The sequence below is a fragment of the Protopterus annectens genome, chromosome 8.part1, assembly GCF_019279795.1.
Source record: "Protopterus annectens isolate FY-2018-M chromosome 8.part1, PAN1.0, whole genome shotgun sequence".
NCBI classification, from domain to species: domain Eukaryota; kingdom Metazoa; phylum Chordata; order Ceratodontiformes; family Protopteridae; genus Protopterus; species Protopterus annectens.
Genome location: NC_056742.1, coordinates 208,224,101 through 208,245,118, shown reverse-complemented (window position 1 = coordinate 208,245,118; position 21,018 = coordinate 208,224,101).

Sequence of the window (21,018 nt, the reverse complement as noted above, 5' to 3'; positions counted from 1 at the left end):
GGTATGGCATCCAGGTCCAAGGAAGTTGTAGTACCAAAATCATTCAGCACTTATCAGACCCATCACGGAGTATGATGCCTACTTTGGCATGTGCCTGACGAGGCATATTTAATAGATGGAACATCCACAGAGGTTCCTCTCCAAGGGAATCCAGGGTATTAACACTTTGTCCTATACAGATCACCTTAGAGCCATACCAATATATCCTGTCTCCTACAGGTTGTTGAAAAGTTATCTGCACTTGATAAGTAAGTCCTTCTTTGATCTAGCCCTGAAGAAGATTTTGCACAGCCATAAAACAAACAACACCAGAAACACTAGATCCAGAGATTTAAACTTTGCTTATGACATAAATAGAACATGCTTGCAAGACATGCATGTGTCTCAAAGGATCTCCATGCTCTGAATTAGGCTCCCCATCCATGTGAAAAAGAGTCCATCCCTAATGTTATTCAAACATACCCTTCATCATTGGATGGGAAATTGGAAATTCATCCCAGGGCTGGTCATCATGTCTCCTATAGACAGAAACTAACAGTAACAGTAAACATTCCTTAACAAACATACCCACCACATAACTTTTTAGCAACCTCCTAACTAACATACCCTTCCAACATAGACATGCATATTACAAGGGGAAGCAATTGGACTGGGTTGCATGGCTACACTTATAATGGCCATTAACCTAGTATATACCTATGAAACTATGAACATATAAAAGCCATGTTTGGAAATCACTGTGTGGATTCATGGTTAATTGAACTGTCAGTACTTGTACCACTGGAGCTTATATTTATGATAAAAAAATAGAGTAAAGATTTTTTTCTAATTTGTAAACTTGATTGCTGTATTGCATTTGCATTATGAATATTTTAATGATTCTTGTAATGCAGGATGTAGAATCGTTTACATTTTTCTATTTCATACTGTTTGGGAAATGCTTCTCACATGCTGTTCTCCTTATCTTAAAAATGTTTACTATCTAAATTAAAACATCTGTATGTCAATGGTTACTTGGAAATAATATGTACACAACCCTTCAGGACACTGACCAGTGATGGGTATATTCAAGCTGCTATTGTGTATGTGAATTTTGACAATGATAATGTCTAGTGAAATAATCTAAGGCCATGTAGAGTGAGGCATTGAATAATACATGAAAAAAAGGAAATATTTGATGTAAAATCCCAGTCTTTCATGTTATTTCCTCTATGTTTTCCCAATGAGTGTTAGAGCTGACTATCTGCACTTAAGCTTCTAACACTTCTTGTTTTCAGAATTAGTAGATATGCCATATACTCATGCACCCAGTTGTATGTCTGCATTTAGGATGATGGTCACTAACACATGATTGAAAACGCTCTTCATTTTCATAGCTAAGTGATAGCAATAGCAGTACAATGTCCTTCTAAGGACAGACCTGCAAACTACTTATGTCATACTGGAGAATAATAAACAATGGAAAAGATTATGACAAAAGCTGACCTGGCCAAAACATTTGAGACAATTCCCCAGTTAGGCATAGTAGAAAATAAACTGGGAATAAATCTTTGTGTCACCCACTGGATTGCCAGCTGGCTCACAGATAGGATGCAGTTAATCAAAATAGTGGAAGTTACCTCCGCAATAAGACAAGTCAACAGTGGAGTCTCCCAAGGTTTTGTGCTGAAACCTTTCCTGTTTGGCATCTACTTTTCTGAAGTTTAAGCCAATACCAAAGGGCTTTGACTGACTAGGTTATCTGATGACTGAAAGTCATGATTATACTTCAAAACTAGAAAAAAGATAAACCTGGGTCTATACCATGTTGTTGAACTTTTAAAAGTTCGAACACCATATGGTCGACACCACTATATGTTCAAACTTTAAAAGTTCGAAAACATAATTAAAAAAAAAAAACACAAAAAACTTTCCTGAAGGTTGTAAGCAGGGGGGCAAGTCCCCCCTGCACCCCCACCTCCTGCTACTTAAATATATCAAGTTCGAGATTGCACTACATTGCAGAAAAGGGAAAGTTTCCCTTATGGAGATCTCTGTTGAAACATTTGAAGTTTTACAAGTTTGAACATATGGTTTCGACCATATGACATTCAAAATTGTAAAAGTTTGACAACGTGAATGTGACCTGATAAACCTGTTATGTGCTACTGTAGAGTAAGACCTGACAGTAACCATGTTTTCAAAGATGTGTAACAAATGTTTGATACCCCTGCTAAATGCTGTTACAGTTGAGTACATGGGAAGGGACATTTCTTCACTCTCAACAGTCCTTGAATGCCTTTTCTCCTATGTCCACATAAGTTTATAGACATCAGTCTGAAAATAACTTATTACATCTGAGTGATGCCTCCAGATGCATCTGCAATTAACTCCTACTGATGCCTCTAGGTATCAAATATTGTATGTTCATATTTGCATCAATAATTCCAAAGCCATGCTATGTACAAGGTTTTAAAACATTTCATTGTAAAGCTTACACAATGGCAACCTGTACTGAATTAATATTTGATCTCTGTCTAGTGCAGATAAATAGATATTAACTGTTGTTTTTATGATATTCATTTATATAGATATAATTTTCACATTTTTCTAAATATCTCAACAACCAAGTAACACAAACAGAACTCCTTAGCCTCATCTGAAAGCTGTCAGCTAGATGAATAAAATGCTGCATAACTTGAGTGGTTGCTGAGATACTGTAAGTTGTTTACAAAATATTACAAATGTAATAGCTACTGTGTTTACTGTGACTTATAAAATTCACTTTAAGACCTAGAACCTAAAGAATGCTACCACTATAAAAATAGTTTGTGCTGAACAGTATGTCATTAATTCCTCTTTCATAACCCCTATTGTTCTAGAAATATGAACATTTGTTTGAAATGTGAGGACATTTGATTCTGACAAAAGGCTTAGGCTTCACCCATTGAAAGTTGTAGTGCAAACTGCCTGAGCTCCATTGGAGTGAATGAGTTAACAAGGGCTGATTTTTTTCCTTACAGCACTGGTTAAGTTCTTTACTGGCTATCAAAGTCGTTAAAACATGTTTTTTTTCTGGTAGATAAAACTCCTTATACTATAAAGATTTATGATCAGGTCTCACCGATCATAACCCATTATTATGTGTTTTTGATGCAGATGACAAGATTCACCTCTAGAGCTTAGATGTGGAGATGATTCTCATGGCATTCATGTCTCAAACAAATAATAACTTGGGTTACGGTCAGAAAGTAGATCCCGAACCCTTATATTACATGCAAACAGATTGTAATACTACAATAAAACTGCTTACTGAAGAAACACGGGACTGGATTCTTTTCTGTAGTATCAGTGGTGTTGCTGATATGTGTTCACACTGTAAAGGTCACATGTGAACTGTTCCATAGAAATTAATGTAAAATGCTCCTGTTCAAGACTCTGTGATGAATAAATGATTCTAAGAGAATTCATGAATCAGTTAAACCTGTTGTAAGAAGCTTGCACAGGCTGACGAATATCTCGTTTAATAATGCTGACTTGAAGTAGACATCGTACAGCACTGGCAGCACAGTAATTTGTGATACTTTGTATTTCCTGACTGGAGAATTATCTTGCAAATCAAAAGTACAGAGTCCTCTACAGGGTATACACAACATTATTGTAGATATGTGATTAAAACTAGGAGTATTCTCCCTTCTTTAGTATGGTAATGAGTGAATTTTCCTAGGTTATACGTATACCATGTCATACAGTGATCAGAATCCTCCAGCTGATATCAACCAAGCTGGCACTAATTAGACATAATCTACGTGCAACTGGCAGTAGATCCCATTGCCTCAGCAAGCCTACATACAGCATGGTGACAACTTAATGTATCTCTGTCAGGTAATCAATGATCAATGTGTCCCACAGACCCTACTATTCAGACAATTGTCATGACGACTAAGCCCATAATGGCATCTGTTCATTCAGCAAAACAAATTGCTGGCTGAATAGACACTGATCCTATCTCTTCATCCCTGAAAACAACAATGTCAGTCCCTATACTTCAGTTACCACTATATATCAACACTAGGTGTCCCGCACTGCCCTGACTAACATGCCCTGAAATCCATCTGCAAACCTTTCCTATGACTCATTCTTTTTATGTTGGTCTAGTTACCCAGATGTGTCACTTTGTATTCCAAAAGAGCTCCTTTAGTTACTTTGTTTAGTGAGTCACACCTTTGTGGCCCACGCTAGCAGCCATTGAAAGTACAGTGACAGTAATGCTTCACAGTCTTGCTCACTTCTCAACTTCAGTTGCTTTCTCTGTTTTTTTAAACCATGTGCTCTACACAAGGTCCCTGGCATTGCAAATATCCATAGGGCAAATGTCAGCAATACTGTCAGAGTATCTTCAGGAAAGTTGATTTCCATATTTATCAAAGCTTTTAGTTAAGCTTCCTGTCATTCCTTCTAGGCTGACACTTTTTGACACTTTCTCATTGCAGTAACTGTTTTAGGAAAAAAAAAAAACTTTATTTATGTGTTTCTTTATATATTTATTTATTTAGATTTATTAACTAGGTAGATGGACTGGTCTGTTGACCCATTTCATCCATTAACCAGGCTCATCAGAGCAAGGCAAAAATATAAAACCCAAGCAACAACATATCATATATTGCAAAAGTAACAAGATACAGAGTACAGAGGTCAGGTAATACTAATTACAAAGTTTAAGGCAAACAAATTAATATTTAAGAATAAAAAATCTTTTGGTGAGTATGGTTTGCAATGGTGTTTTAAGGAGCACTAAAACAATATATCTTCAACCACAGAGTATCGAGTAGTGGTAATACAATATTAGTATAGAACTTGCAAGTTAAAGTGTAAACAAATGAAGAGTGTAGAGCTGTAGCTTTTTTTGAAAGTAACAATATAAAATGGGTATATATTTATTTATGTATTTATTTGCTTATTTATACCTTATTGATTGTGTTAGTTCCCACTATGCCAATGGCCTAATTTGAGGGGAAATCGAATGTGATTTTCATACTGGCTAGGAGAAGTTTGGCCAGCATACTGTGGCACTTACCCTACTCATTTCAATTTGTGTGAAACACTATATTGTTTCTGATTCTGGCACAGACACAGCTAGGAAAAGCTTTATAATGGAGGTGGCTTTGACTGGAGAGAGTAGCACTGAGTGTAGGGAAAATAGAATCATAGAAATAGAGAAACATGTATCCACTGATGTGGCTATTTTAATCTGAGATGCAGAAAATCTTATAAATATGCAATGTTTGGCTGTTTTAGTTAACGCAGACAGAAAGTAAACTATAAAGATTATGGAGCTGGAAGAAGGATTAAAAGATAAAGTGTTACTTCCAGATGATAAATAAAGTAGATCCAAGAGAGGAATCAATAGTTTTGTTAGAAATCATATATTCAGAAAAGGAAAGTAAGAATCTTTAGAGAAGAACAAATTGGAAAGAAGGTCATATACAGCTTGGGTAAGACAGAAAGCACAGCAGAAAACAGGGTGCTATAGTAAGAACTCAAAAAAGCAAAATAAAGGCCAACTTTAAGAATACACAGCAAGAAAGAGAATATAATTGATAAGTATTTTGTATGGCACAGTATCATTTACCATAGGTTTTTAGTTGAGTGCTATAAGGTCTGTCATACATTTGAGAAAAGAAGATTTTTGTGACTTGATTTTTAAGACTGAGGACAAGTTAGATGTATTTACGTGCCTTATGAGAATAAAAGGAATCATCCTTAAAGTATGTATGTTTTTTCCATACAAAGAAATAACTTTAAATAAAAAAAGTTTAAATGCAGTTCAGTACAGACAGTGTTACTGAAGAAGAAATAAAGACTTGGTTACAAGATTGTTGTACAAATGTAAGAAGAATTGTTAAAACAAAGGTAAAAGTAATGTTTTTTATGAGGGTTGAGAAAAGGAAGTGACTTTACAGGTAAAAAACAATTTTGTCATGCATTACTAAGTTTTTCTTTAATTTCAGTGTGTGTGTCACTGAAACACAGATGTATAATGAGGAACCACAAACATTATTTTTGTAAGAGCATATCACATTTAATACAAATTTGAGGTATCATAATATACATATATATATATATATATGTGTGTGTGTGTGTGTGTGTGTGTGTGTGTGTGTGTGTGTGTGTGTGTGTGTGTGTGTGTGTGTGTGTGTGTGTGTGTGTGTGCATGTGCATCAGTTTAATATGAGATGTAGATTGTGTAAAAAGAAAGGATATTTTTATTTTGATTGCATCAATGAAGAAGAATGAAAGGAAAATAATTATAAAATGCAAAAAAGAATGAGGGATGTAAGCAATAAGTCAATGTATGGGAGTTACAGGAAGAACAATTGTATTTCAGGATAAAGGAGGAGATATTCAAATTGTTTTATAAGAGGCAGAGACTGAGAAAATAACTATTTTTGAGGTTTTAGATCTTAAACATACAGAACAAGAAGAAATAAAATGGTATGTTAGAAAAAATTCTACAGGGCTGAGAGTATAAATTAAGAAAAGATAGTTCAAAATCTTCTCAAAAATGTTTAAAAAGAGAGGGATAGCATTAGGGTTGTTTCAGTGAATATAAATACTTTTTTTCAGATAAGATAAGGAGAACAGGTATATTGCAGAAGTATTTAAGTTTAAATGCATATATGTTTGCAAGACATGAGACATATTTCAAAATCAGATAGACTGCAAATGGGAAGCCTATGGGGGAATAAGACCGTATGAAATTTGAAGACAAAAACATCTTAAGAAGTTATTTTTTTTTTTCTTTTTAATGTAAAGTGAAAGTGTAAAATATATGGTTGATATAGAGAGAGCAGCTATAGTAGAAATAAGATAAGAAAACTTTTAGTTATGTACTCACCATAACTTCAGATGTTTGGGATCCATCTCGCCTACATTCTGTACTGATGGGCTCGGAGCCGATCCCTCGGCTCTGACTCGGCACGCTTATGCTATAGAGCGAGGCCTCTTATTGGCTGAGCTATCTTTATCCCAGGATGCACCACCACTAATCCCCCAGATCTTGTTTGTCCGCATACATGCACACATGCACAACTTGATTATATAACATTGTTAGATGTTTCAAGATGAAACAACAGGATTCGGACCTTCTGGTATCCTCTGATCTCCAAGGAAGGGGGAAGGAGGGTGGGTTATTAGGAATGTAGGCGAGATGGATCCCAAACATCTGAAGTTATGGTGAGTACATAACTAAAAGATGTTATGTGATCCTATCTCGCTTACATTCTGTACTGATGGGACAGCATCCCTAGCACCTAAATCCCTGGTGGCTCATTGGAAAACACTCCTGAGCACTGTGGAACCAAATGAAGCTCGTCCTCTAGATGCCACATCTAATTTGTAGTGGGAAATGAAGGTGTGCGGGGAAGACCATGTAGCCGCAGCACAAATGTCACTAATAGCAAGCTTAGAATGAAATGCTATGGAAGTAGCCATAGCCCTTGTAGAATGAGCCTTGACAGAGGTGGAAAGCTCTTTGTTAGAATAAAAATAAGCTTGAGAAATACAGTCCCTGATCCATTTGGCAATAGTGACCTTTGTGACAGCTTTGCCCAATTTGTTATCTGCAAAGGATACAAACAACTGATCTGTTTTCCTTGTTTGTTTGGTCCTGTCTAGATAAAAACGTAACTGTCTGTGTACATCTAGTGTGTGGAATATAAACTCCGCCTTGTTAGAGTATTTTGGGAAAAAAACTGGAAGCTCTAACGATTGTTGTAAGCAGAAAGTAGAACAGACCTTAGGGACAAAGGAAGGATTTGGTCTGAGGGATACTCTGTCTTTGTGAAAAAACAAGTACGGGGGGTTTACTGACAAAGTTTGAAGCTCTGAAACTCTTCTGGCAGAAGTAATTGCCACCAGAAAAGCTGTCTTCCATGATAGAAACTTTAAATCACATGTAGCTGCCGGTTCAAAGGGAAAAGAGGTTAAGGCACGTAACACTATATCAAGATCCCATGGAGGTGCAGGATGAGAAATCGGAGGTCTCAATAGAGCAGCACCTTTTAGGAAGGTCTTGCACAATCTGTTGCTCATTAAAGGTGGGTCTATGGATTCGTGAAAATTAGAAATTGCTGCCAATTGTACCTTGATGGTAGAAACTGAAGAGCCTTGATTAAAAAGAGAAGTCAGAAATTTTAGTACTTCTGCCATGGGAATAGAAATGGGGTCCAGGCCCTGGAGTTGAGCCCAAATCGCAAATCTTTTCCATTTGCTAGAATACAGTTTCTTTGTAGCAGACTTATGGGCCGAAGATAATATGTGTACAACATCTAAATCCAATGTATGACTCCTGACTATCGTCGGAAGAGGAGGAGCCAAGCCATCAATTTTAAGGTGTGTAGGGACTGGTGGAATAGTCCCAACTGATGAACCAGTAGGTCTGGTATCTGATCCAGAAACCATGGACCTTGCAGGGCATGTTTCCGGAGATAGGGGAACCACACTTGACGGGGCCAGTAAGGAGCAATTAAGATCATTTTGCTCCCCAAGAGAGATGCCTTTTGAATCACTCTGGGAAGGAGAGGAATTGGAGGGAAGGCATAAAGCAAGCCGGTGGGCCAAGGATGGACTAATGCGTCCATGGGGCTCTTCCCCGGAGCCGGGGTTAGGGAGAAGAATTCTTCGCACTTCGCATTCAGAGGAGTCGCAAAGAGGTCGCAACACGGAACTCCCCATTCGCTGAAAATCTGACTTGCAACTGTCATATTCAGAGACCATTCGTGAGGAGAGAGAATGGTCCTGCTCAATCTGTCGGCTATCACATTGGACTTGCCCGGTATGTGAGTAGCCACTAGGAAGCGTTTGGTGGAGACTGCCCATTCCCAAACCCTCATGGCTTCTCTGCAAAGAGGATAGGATCTGGTCCCTCCCTGTTTGTTCAGGTACCAAACAACTGACATGTTGTCTGAGTGAACGGCAATCACGCCTTGAGGGAGATAATCGTGGAGGGCTTGAAGTGACAGAAGTACTGCCCTCATTTCCAAGATGTTGATATGAAGTGAAGCAAAATCTCTTCCGGATGCCATTTGCCTTGGACTGACCTGCCCAGGGAATGCCCCCCCCACCCCATCTGGGAGGCGTCCGTGGTCAAAGTGGCCGCCGGAGGAGGTAGAACAAAGGGTCGTCCCTGATCCAAGTTGGAGGGCACTAGCCACCAGCGAAGGTCCCGTCTGCAAGATTCCGTGATCCATACAAGGTGGTTGAGGGGGAGTTCCTGAAAGGACCACTGAGCTGAGAGGAGCCACTGGAGAATCCTCATGTGCAACCTTGCCAAGGGGACTAGAAGAACCGTGGTGGACATGGATCCCAATAGCTGCAGGACCATTCTGGCTGGGGCTTTGGACCTGGGAAGTAAGGCTCGAACTTGATTTTGTTTGGTTTGAATCCTGTCTGTAGGTAGATAGACCCGCATTTGGTTTGAGTCTATCTCTACCCCTATGAATCTTATTCGTTGAGATGGCCGCAACACAGACTTTGGCCAATTGAAAGTGATTCCAAGGGAATTGCCCAGTGATATAGTGGCTTGTAGGCTCCGCAGAAGTAGATGCTTGGAGGTGGCAGTTAGGAGCCAGTCGTCTAGATACGGAAACACCTGGAATCCTAGACTTCTCAGGTGAGCAGTCACTGCTGCCAAGCACTTGGTGAACACCCTGGGGGCTGTGGTGAGACCAAAGGGCAGCGCACGGAACTGAAAATGACTGCCTCCTAGGCTGAAGCGCAGATGTCTCCTGGACGATTGATGTACCATGATATGATAATACGCATCCTTGAGATCTATGGAGCACATCCAAACACCTTTCTCCAGCAATGGGAGAATGGTCTGTAGAGTGACCATTCGGAACTTGGACTTTCTGACTGAACGGTTTAGGATGCTGAGGTCCAAAATGGGCCTCAAGTCCCCGGTCTTTTTTGGCACCAAAAAGAATCTTGAGTAAGTCCCTAATCCGATCTGGTCTGCGGGGACCGGTTGGATGACTCCTTTTTGCAGCAGCTTTGAAATTTCTGAGGCTGCGGTATCCCATTGACTGGGTGGCGGGTCCGGGATTTTTTTGGACTGAGGGGTGAGAGAATGGGATGGAGTAACCTCCGGCGATAATCCGAAGCACCCATCGGTCCTGAGTGATCCCTTCCCAGGCCTTCAGGTGCTTCGAGAAACGACCCCTGACTGGCTCTGGAGCAGCACAGCCGGGCAATCCCACAGGGACTATGAAAGGCTGAAGAGCCACGAAAGGACTCGCGGTCTCCAGTGTTGCGAGGGCCTCTGCCGCCTCTGGGACGGCGTCTTCCAGATGAATTTCCCCCTCCTCTGCCTCTGGAGGGGGAACCTTCCTGCTGAGAGGGGTAAGGCTTCTGAGATCTATGGAACCACATTTTCCCTCCTCTTTTAGTCTTGGGATAAGGCCGAAAGGGAGTGGAAAATCGTGCCCCTACGGCAGTCAGAGTCTTACCTTCCTGTTCACAGCGGGTTAGTGTGTCTTTTACCTTGGGTCCAAACAGGGAGGACCCATCAAAGGGGGCGTCGGCAAATGAAGACTTAAAGGCCTCCGCGAAATGACACAGGCGGAGCCAGGCTTGTCTCCGTAGAGCAATGCCTGTACCCGCTCTACTCGCCCCTTCGGACGCATACGAAATGAGCCTCATGGACGAGTTCGAAATGGACGACATTGTAGCCAGCTGAGAGCCAACCGTCTGGGCCAGCTCCTCAGGCAGGTTACCCAAGAGGGTATCGGATAGCTCCTTAATCAGATCCCTCTGAAATCTGGTAAAGTGCGTCAGGTAGTTCAAGGACCTCAGTGTAAAGGCAGCTGAACTAAGGGTGCGCTTTCCGTACCGATCCATGCTCCTAGACTCCTTATTAGGAGGATGGATGGACGTAGAAGCCTCTGCTACATCTTGCTGGGTAACAGATGCCACCACCAAAGCATCTACAGCCACACCTTTAGTAAGGAACTCTCTATCAGGGGGCGCCGAGAGAAATTTGTTCGGACGAGCGGGCACCGGTTCCACAGAGTCTGGGTGTTCCCGCCCCGACAGATCAAATCCAAGAGCTCGTCGAAGGGCAGAGACACCCAGGAGGTGGAGGGCTGAGCCCCGAAGGCCTTCAGGAACACCGACTCATCAGCAGAGGGAGGTTTGGACTGCCAGCCGCCTCGTTGTTTTAGGGCTTCCAGGATGTCTGCAAAGGAGACATCATCCGAGGACGACTTGGGGGACCCCTCTGCATCATCGAGATCAGTGTCAGATGTCAGAGACTCATCAGGGGAGTCAACGTGCTTCCTCTTGCACGATCTCTTCCTGGGAGGTTCTTCCGAAGAGGCTTCAGAAGGACCTCCAGGAGGGGGAGAAACCCCAGCGGGGGTAACCTGAGGCCCAGGGGCTCCACTGTCTAAGGACAGGGGGACTGCCAACGACCCAGTCTCCAAATGTAGGGAAGGAGCTGGGGAAACCATGGAGGTAGCCAAGGAAGATTTGGCTAAAGCACTCCTCATAGCCCTGAAGGCGGGACCACCAGAATCCTGGGAGGGTCCCACCTCCGTGGCCACAACAGTGGATGGTACTCCCGCCGCCGACGCACCAAGAGGGAGACTTGGGACCGAAAGCATCAATCCCGAAGCCTCCCCCCAGGGCCGAAGGAAGAAGTCCGTGTACTGAACTCCGACCCAAGAGCCGGAGTTGGAGCAAGGGTCGGGCCCGACCCTAACACTTCCACAGGTTCCACCAGCACCGGCTCCAATGGTGCCGAAGCTGTTGGAGGAGGAATCACAGTTGGGGAGTGGACCATCGGCTCCAAAGCCAAATGGGCTGGAGCCGAAACCAGCTTTTGGAACACCGGAGACTGGAAGAGTCGAAGGAGCACCCTGTCGATGTTCGGATCAGACATCTTGGATGATCTCAAGGATACCGATCGGGCCCGAACCGATTTCTCCATCGGCTCCGAAGGGCTCGGGGACCGGCTCCGAAAGGACTCAACAATTATCAGCTCCGAGGAAGGTTTCAAGGAAATTTCCCTCGGTGCTGATAAGGACTTCGGCTCCGAGGGGGGAGAATCTGAGCCGATAACCCTCATCGGCTCCAATATCAGTGGAGCCGATGAGGGTGACTCGCCTCTCGATGCCCCAGACCTCGGCTCCGAAACCAGAGGGGTCGAGGCTGGAGGCATCGAGGCAGACCATTCCGACCTCGGCTCCGAAGTCCGTGGAGCCGATGGAGAAGTCTGCTTAGTTTTTTTAGCGGTCGGTTCCGACTGACTGGTCGGAGCCGAGGCTTTCTTCTTTTTAGAAGGAGACGGAGAGGAAGATAAAGCCTCCTCGAAGGAAGGCTTGATTAATCCTTTGAGGATTAATTTGTTTTTCCTCTCCTGGAGGACTCTAGAAGAGAACGCATGGCATACACTACACGACTCTTGCAGGTGTTTAGCACCTAAGCAATAGACGCACGAGGAGTGGTCGTCCGTTATGGACATTTTAAAACCACACCTCGTGCATTTCTTAAACCCAGAGGGTTTGTGTTCTTTTGACATAACCAAGCCAAAACACAGTTATCTACAACTAGAAGAAGGGTTTGACACACAAGAAAAAATATATCACTACTTTAATGTTAAAATTTTAAACTAAAGCTTCTTTTTTTTTTTTTTTATATGACAAGACAAACTTTCCACAAAGAAAAAAAGATAGAGAGGGTCAAGACCCTCTAACTTAAATAGGTTCATAGGTTCATAGGTTCATAGGTTCATACTAGGCTATCTGCCCGAGGGCATTTACAAGCCTAGCCCATCGTTTTGTGGCTTACGCCACCCCTTTAGTATGGGGAACTATACCCATTATTTTGCTGTGCCTCTGTCGAGCAGTGACACTGAGGTAATCCCTGGGGTATATCTGTGATCTCCCATCCATTGGTCAAGATTTCTCTTGAACAAGGCCAGCGAGGTGCTCTGCCTCACATATACCGGGATTTTGTTCCACAGCATAGGGAGTCTTTGGGTGATGAATCTATCCCTCCAGCACGTCCTATTAATAGCCGTGTCGAGGTTTAAGTCTCCCACCCTTGTGGCTCTGATGGATCTAGATTTGTTGAGGTGAAGCATATTCATCAAATCTGGGTTTGACATGGCCTTGTATGTTAGGCAAAGGTCACCTCTGAGCAAGCGGTGCGACTGAATAGCGCTGGAGTTCCTTCAGTCGGGCACCATAAGACAGCTTCTTGAGACCCTTTATCCTTTTGGTGAGCAGCTTTTGTGGCCCCTGCAGCTGCTGCCAGTGTCGGGTCAGATACATTCGAATGGGGCATTGTACTCAATCATTGGTCTGATGAGTGATGAGTAAAGGGAGACTATGACCTCCCTTGATCTAGATGAGAATCCCTTCATGATAAGGTGGGCAATGTAGAAGGTCTTCCTAACTACTTTAGCTACATGGGTGTCGAATGACAGACTACTATCAACCTGGGTCCCCAGGTCCCTGATAACTTCTTCTGTGCTCAGTGGATTGCCACCTATTTGGTAGCTAGGGGTAACCTTGTTTTTCCCGAAGGGTATGACTATGCATTTTTTGGCATTCAACTTTAGGCCGTGGCTCTGGCACCAGTTATCCGTTTCTGTGAGACCCTTCTGAAGGATATCTGTGTCAGATGTATTTTCTACTATGGCCCAGTTTGCAGTCATCTGCAAACTTTGTCAGCCATAACCCTCCTGTATTTGCTTGTACTTCAGAAAAGTAGATGCCAAACAAGAGTGGGCCCAGGACTGAGCCCTGTGGGACACCACTTGTGACAGGCTTTGAGTCTGACATGGCGCCAGCAACTCTGACCCTGTGGGTTCTGTCACTCAGCCAGTTTGCAACCCATCTTGTAATGTATGGGTTAACATTTAAGCTAATGAGTTTTTCAATGATACCCGAGTGGGGTATTGTATCAAAGGCCTTAGCCAGATCGAGGTAGGCTGTATGGACTGCCTTTCCCTCATCAATGGCTTTGGTGACTGTTTCGAAAAAGTCAACCAAGTTTAAAAGGCATGATCTGCCTTTGACAAAGCCAAACTGGGTTGGATCCAAAGTCTGCAAATTCCCTATGTCTTTATTTATGAGGTCCATTATGATCCTCTCCAAGGCTTTGCAGATAAGGCTTGTCAAGCTAATGGGCGGTAATTTCCAGGGTCGGTGGAGGCACCGCCTTTGTGAAGTGGGACCACAGTTGCAGTGCGCCACTCCTGGGTACGTATCCAGAGGTAAGACTTTGATTAAACAGCTGTCCTAGCTGTGGGTTTAATTCCTCATTGAGTTCGTGGAGCACACAGCCGGGGACACCATCAGGTCCCATGGATGCTGTGTTTTTGCTTTGGAGAGAGCAGTTCTCACTTGGGCATTGGAGATGTTTGGGGGGCTGCAATCGTTTGGTATAGATATCTCTCCTTGTGGAGGGGAGGGGGGGGGGGAGTTTGCACTGAACCTGTCAGCCAGTATGTTGGCAATGTCTGTAGGATCAGTAATCTTCACATCATTTTGAACTAGTTCTGAGCATATCTGGGAGTTTCCTCCCAGGTTTCTAACATAGCTAAAGAAGGCCTTATGATTGTCTTTTGAGTCTTTAGCTATTTTTCTCTCGAAATTTGCTTTGGATGATTTTATGAGAGCTCTTAGTTTTTACTTATAGTGATCAAGGGTGTCTTACCTTTTAAGGATTTTGCTCTATCTTGTAGTAGCTTCCTCCTTTTGTTGTAGAGTTTGTTTATGGCTGGGGTCCACCAGACTGGATGCTTACCTTTGGTACAGAGAGTCTTTGTTTTGCTTGGGATTGCCTTATCCATGCAGTCCTGCAGGTGCTGGTAGAAGGCATTTGTAAGTGATTCAGCGGCTTGAGTACTGTTTTCCGCCGGCTCGGGGGCCTTAAAGGAGACCACACTAGTCTTTAGAAGTGTGAAGTCGGCTTTCGAGAAGTTTTTTACTGTGGTCTTTTTTATTTCAGGTGGGGTGGAATGAGGACCTCCAGCGAGATTAGTTTGTGATCTGATCTCACCAGTGAGGGGTATACTTCCGGTGTTGAACATTGTGCTCCCATGTTCGTGATGATGAGATCGAGTATGTTATCTCCTCTTGTGGGGATGGTGACTAGTTGTTCCATGGCATTTGAGTTTATGAATTCCAGGAACTTTTGGGCTAGGGTGTTTGGGCTTGAGTAGTGTTCCCAGTCTATATTAGGGTAATTGAAGTCACCTAGTATGATGGTGTTTGGTGATACATTTATCCCTCTAGTGTTTTCAGGAAGGCCATGTGAGGTTCCTGAGTTTGTGAGGGTGGCCTGTAACATGCTACAATTTGCAGAGCAGTCTTGCCTATGGTTAATTGCACCTGGATGGTCTCCGATGCATCATGCATTGCCACCAGTCTTGAGGTGTGGGTGTCCTTGATGAATATGGATACCCCCCCTCCTTTCTTAGTATTGTCCGGATTTTGGGGCGGACGCATGATATGAGGTAAAACCTGATAGTGCTGGGGTGCTCTCAGGAGCCTTGAACCAGGTTTCTGTCACAGCACAGACATCGATGTTCTCCATACTGAGAAGGGCTTCGAGTGCGTGCATTTTGAGATTTAGACTTCTGGCATTCAGCAGCATTACCCTTAGCTTTTTCCTTTTTTGTGTTCTAGGGTGGTAGGTTTAGAATTTGAGCCTTGCCTAAAAAGGCACTATGGGGTGGCAAGAGCCTTTGCCAATATCCGGAATCCCAGGGTGACAGGTGCAAGCCGTCCCTTGGAAGCAGCGTGGCTTGTCCAGCATGTCATCCCAGGCAGACAGACACTGGATCCCCTTTGAATGACACCAGTACTTAAGCCAATTGTTAAAGCTGATCATCTTATCTCTGTATTGTGGCATCATTCTTGGTGAAGGTAGGATACTGCTCAAGGTCAGGGTCATACCTGCCTGGGCTACATAATCAGAGAGCTCCTCAATGTCTCTTTTCATGTAGTCCAAGGAGGTACGTCTCAGGTCGTTTACACCAGCGTGGACAATGACTGAGTCATATTTGTACCTGCTGTTGAGAGACCTGAGTGCTTGCGTTATGTGGCGGATTCTAGCGCCCGACAGGCAGCTTACTGTGACCTTCTCCTTACTCAGTCTGGTGAGCGGACGTCAGTGTGTCTGACTATGGAGTCACCAATGACTAGTGTGTCTGGCATTGTGTTTGGCCTTAAGGGCTGTGACTGTTTGACACTCTGACTGTGAGGTCTATGTGTTGCAGGTGTTGTGTTCTGAGGTGGTGGTTGTTTGGGTGTCTGCTTTGGTGGCCTCTGCTGTTTTGGTAGATTTTTGATCAGAGCCTCCGAGTATGTCTTTGTGTGTTTATGTGTATGATTTGAGGTTGTGGTGGTACTATGTGAGACTGGGTCTATAGTGTGTGTGGTAACCTTCTCCTCCTGACTGGTCTTGCCAGTCCTATGTTGAGAGAGCTCAGCCTCCAGTTTGGCCGTATAGTTGCATCTCTTGCATGTATTTGTGTTTTGTGGGAGGAGGAGAGGGTTGTCTGTGTACATGAGGCAATTGTAACATTGCCTCAATATTCCCAGGTTCACCAGCTGAGCAGGAGAGGACACTAGCAACTGATCCCTCGACATGCTAGAAGGAATAGACAGAAAACTCTAAAAAAGATTCCCGGGGACGTGGGTGACCAAGAAATGGGGTTTGCCTTTTGGGGTACTATCTATGACAAGAGTGCCGTATCAAGGTAATAAGTACTGTAGGAGCAAGTGCTAGGTTTAACAGATAGAGAATAGTCTACTTGGAGTCAAGTAGAGATGATCCTTTTAGTTCTAGGATACGCTGATTAGATCAGTAGTATAGCTCAAGGAAGGTAGTTTTAAGGGAAAATTTGAAGAGTGGACTTTAGGTAGCCCGAATAGTTTAAACCTGCTTAACCGGCGCTGCCCTAGTGTGCAACAGTGGCAGCTCCGCGCTAAATCGCGCTTTATAGCAGGGGGCTGGAAAAGACAGGAAATGACCCAAAATGGCCAATAGACTACAAGTTACTGCCTTAAACCACTCCTCTAAGGACAAACAGGCAGCTCAGTACTCCCCACTCTCACTGGTGAGTAAAGAAACTTCCCCCTGACCAAACAAGGAAAATGGAGAAACACAGGAACCAAGACAAAGCCCAGGGATCAGCAAAATCTGGTCTCTGGAACACTAGTTAGAAAAGTATGGAAAAACAAGGATATTTTTTTTGTTTTTTTCAAGTTTTTTTTACAGAAAAGCAGAAAACACAATAAATGCTATGATTTTCGATTAAATGCTATCAAAAGCTAGTACACTTGAGTGTATTAGCCTGTAGTTTAACTTTTAGGCAAAACTTAAACTAGCAAGTGCAGTAAACAGTTTTAGCTTATAAACACAGTAAAACAGTGCAGACTTTGATAAAACAAGCAGAAACAGTGGTCGAAAGGCACAAAAAGTCGAAAAAGCCAAGAAAAATACTTAAAATCTGGAAAGGTAGTCTTTTCTGGTCTCTGCTGCTAGAGGAACACTGCTGGCCACCACGAGGAGCTGTGCTGAGTTCTCAATAGCTGGAAAAGCCTGCCAAACGCGCTTTATAGCAGGGGCTGGAAAAGACAGGAAATGACCCAAAATGGCCAATAGACTACAAGTTACTGCCTTAAACCACTCCTCTAAGGACAAACAGGCAGCTCAGTACTCCCCACTCTCACTGGTGAGTAAAGAAACTTCCCCTGACCAAACAAGGAAAATGGAGAAACACAGGAACCAAGACAAAGCCCAGGGATCAGCAAAATCTGGTCTCTGGAACACTAGTTAGAAAAGTATGGAAAAACAAGGATATTTTTTTGTTTTTTTTCAAGTTTTTTTACAGAAAAGCAGAAAACACAATAAATGCTATGATTTTCGACTAAATGCTATCAAAAGCTAGTACACTTGAGTGTATTAGCCTGTAGTTTAACTTTTAGGCAAAACTTAAACTAGCAAGTGCAGTAAACAGTTTTAGCTTATAAACACAGTAAAAACAGTGCAGACTTTGATAAAACAAGCAGCAACAGTGGTCGAAAGGCACAAAAAGTTGAAAAAGCCAAGAAAAATACTTAAAATCTGGAAAGGTAGTCTTTTCTGGTCTCTGCTGCTAGAGGAACACTGCTGGCCACCACGAGGAGCTGTGCTGAGTTCTCAATAGCTGGAAAAGCCCGCCAAAAGCAGCTTTATAGCAGGGGCTGGAAAAGACAGGAAATGACCCAAAATGGCCAATAGACTACAAGTTACTGCCTTAAACCACTCCTCTAAGGACAAACAGGCAGCTCAGTACTCCCCACTCTCACTGGTGAGTAAAGAAACTTCCCCCTGACCAAACAAGGAAAATGGAGAAACACAGGAACCAAGACAAAGCCCAGGGATCAGCAAAATCTGGTCTCTGGAACACTAGTTAGAAAATTATGGAAAAACAAGGATATTTTTTTTGTTTTTTTCAAGTTTTTTTTTACAGAAAAGCAGAAAACACAATAAATGCTATGATTTTCGATTAAATGCTATCAAAAGCTAGTACACTTGAGTGTATTAGCCTGTAGTTTAACTTTTAGGCAAAACTTGACCCACACACAACAACTAAGGTAGTAGAAACCACAGGGGAAGGCCCCTCTAACTTAAACGGGAACCTTCCCTGACAAGGAAAAAACACAAAATCCTCAACTAAAACTACTAAAACACACTGTATACAAAGAATAGCCGTTAAAACAGCTTTTGGATTTAAATGAAGCAAATTACTGACATGAAAAAGCCTAAATAAATAGTACTTAGCCCAGCCAAGTTGAGACCACGTCTAAGCTCTGTAAGCAGCAAACGAGAACTGGGGGATTAGTGGTGGTGCATCCTTGGATAAAGATAGCTCAGCCAATAAGAGGGCTCGCTCTATAGCATAAGCGTGCCGAGTCGAAGCCGAGGGATCAGCTCCGAGCCCATCAGTACAGAATGTAGGCGAGATAGGATCACATAATATCATTGTTTTGAAGTTAATAGGGTTATATGATTACAGAGATTTAAAAGAAATGATATTTGTTTGAAAATATAATACCTTTTAAGATGGAAAATATTATCATAATTATAATGGGTGGTTTTGATTGTATTATAGGAAAAGAGAAGCGGAATATAAGTGAATGTATAAAAAGTTGGTTATTTAAGAAAAATTGGGTAATTTAGAGAGTAATTTACAATGTGGGACTGGAATGAATAAACCACACACAAATAGACTCATTTTTTACATCAAAAGAGGTGGTACAAAGAGAAGGTGCCTTGGTTACAACAGAAATGGCAGTATGGGTATAAGTGGGACAGTGGGACAAGATAAAATTGTTACTAAGAATGGAAACAGTATTGGCAAATAAGTGGTATAGACGATAAGGATATATTTGATATGGAAATAGGTGGACTGTGGTAGGATTATGTTACTATCAAGGATTTTGTAAGTCTTTGGCAGAGTAGTGGATAATATTTGAAGAAAAGTGTATATAGATATGATGTTGAGGCAGATGAAGGAGGAAAAAAGTGAGTATGAGAAAAGATGGAAAGAAATGTTAGATGATTTGGAAAAAATAATAGGAAATATTCTGACAAGGAAAATGTATGAATGCAATAACAGAAAAGTGGAACGTCTTATTTAAATAAATCTATGATTTTAAAGAAAAAAGGAAAGTGATTTTGCCATATTTGGAAAAATGAATTACAAAAGGAATGGGGAGATAAGGAGGATTAAAAATGGAAATGGAATGTGTGCTTCAGATACTGAAAGAAGAAGGTATATTGTAGATGATATAAGATAAAAGGTGTATAAAGAATTTAAAATGTGGCAAAAATAAATCTTTTTAAAAGTTTGAAATAAATGGCTGGAAGAAGTTTTTCAAAAATAGATTTGAGAAGATTAACTAATGTTAGACTAAAAAATAGTTATGAAGATAGTTTAGTTGAGATTTGAGAATTATACATGATATAGTAATTATAGGATTTAATGATGCCAATGGTAAGAAAACTTAAGAAGTTCTAGTTTTACTTAAGGGTAGTATATAGAGGAATGGAAGCTACATTAATGACAGGAGATGAAAGTAAAGCATTTGATAATGCTGGACAGAAACATATGTTTAGCACAGTGAGGCAATATGGTATTGAACTATCCTTTCAATTTTTAAGGTAGGAAAGTCTGCATGTGAGAAAAGTGGGGTTAGGGTACTAATTAATGAATGGATAAGTGGTAAAATAAGACTTAAGAGAGGAGACAGGCAAGGATGCCCAATGAACAGTATATTATTTCCTTTAGTAATGAATGCAGTAGCTAATGAAATGCAAGTAAATGAATAGGAACAGTGAGGTATCAAATGTAAGGCAAGTAAAGATCAATGTCTTTATTTATCTTACTCTGATGATATAATATTGATAGCAGAGGAATAGACTGGAGATGGGTAAGATGGTAAGGGTATTGAACAATATGTTTAGGGAATCGAGGCTAGCTAATGACAAAAGAAAAAAGTAAGGGTATAGGTGATATAAGTTAAATAGTGAAGGTGTATTTTGTAAAATAAAAAGATTCTCTGTTAGATAAGAAGCAGAGATAGAAAAACACTGAGGAAATGTTATTGGGAATATTAAAGCACATAAAAATGCTATTTAACCTTAGCCTTACTACAGGATATGTACCTAAACACTGGCATACAGCAACAGTGGTCCCACTCCACAAAGGGAATACCTCTACAGACCCTGGGAACTACCGCCCCATAAGCTTAACCAGCCTGGTCTGCAAAGCTATGGAAAGAATCATTATGGAACTCATAAACAGAGACATTGGGGACCTACAGACACTTGACCCCACCCAGTTTGGCTTTGTAAAGGGCAGATCCTGCCTTTTGAACCTGGTTGACTTTTTCGAAACAGTCACTAGAGCCATTGATGAGGGTAAAGCAGTCCATACAGCCTACCTGGACTTGGCTAAGGCCTTCGACACAATAC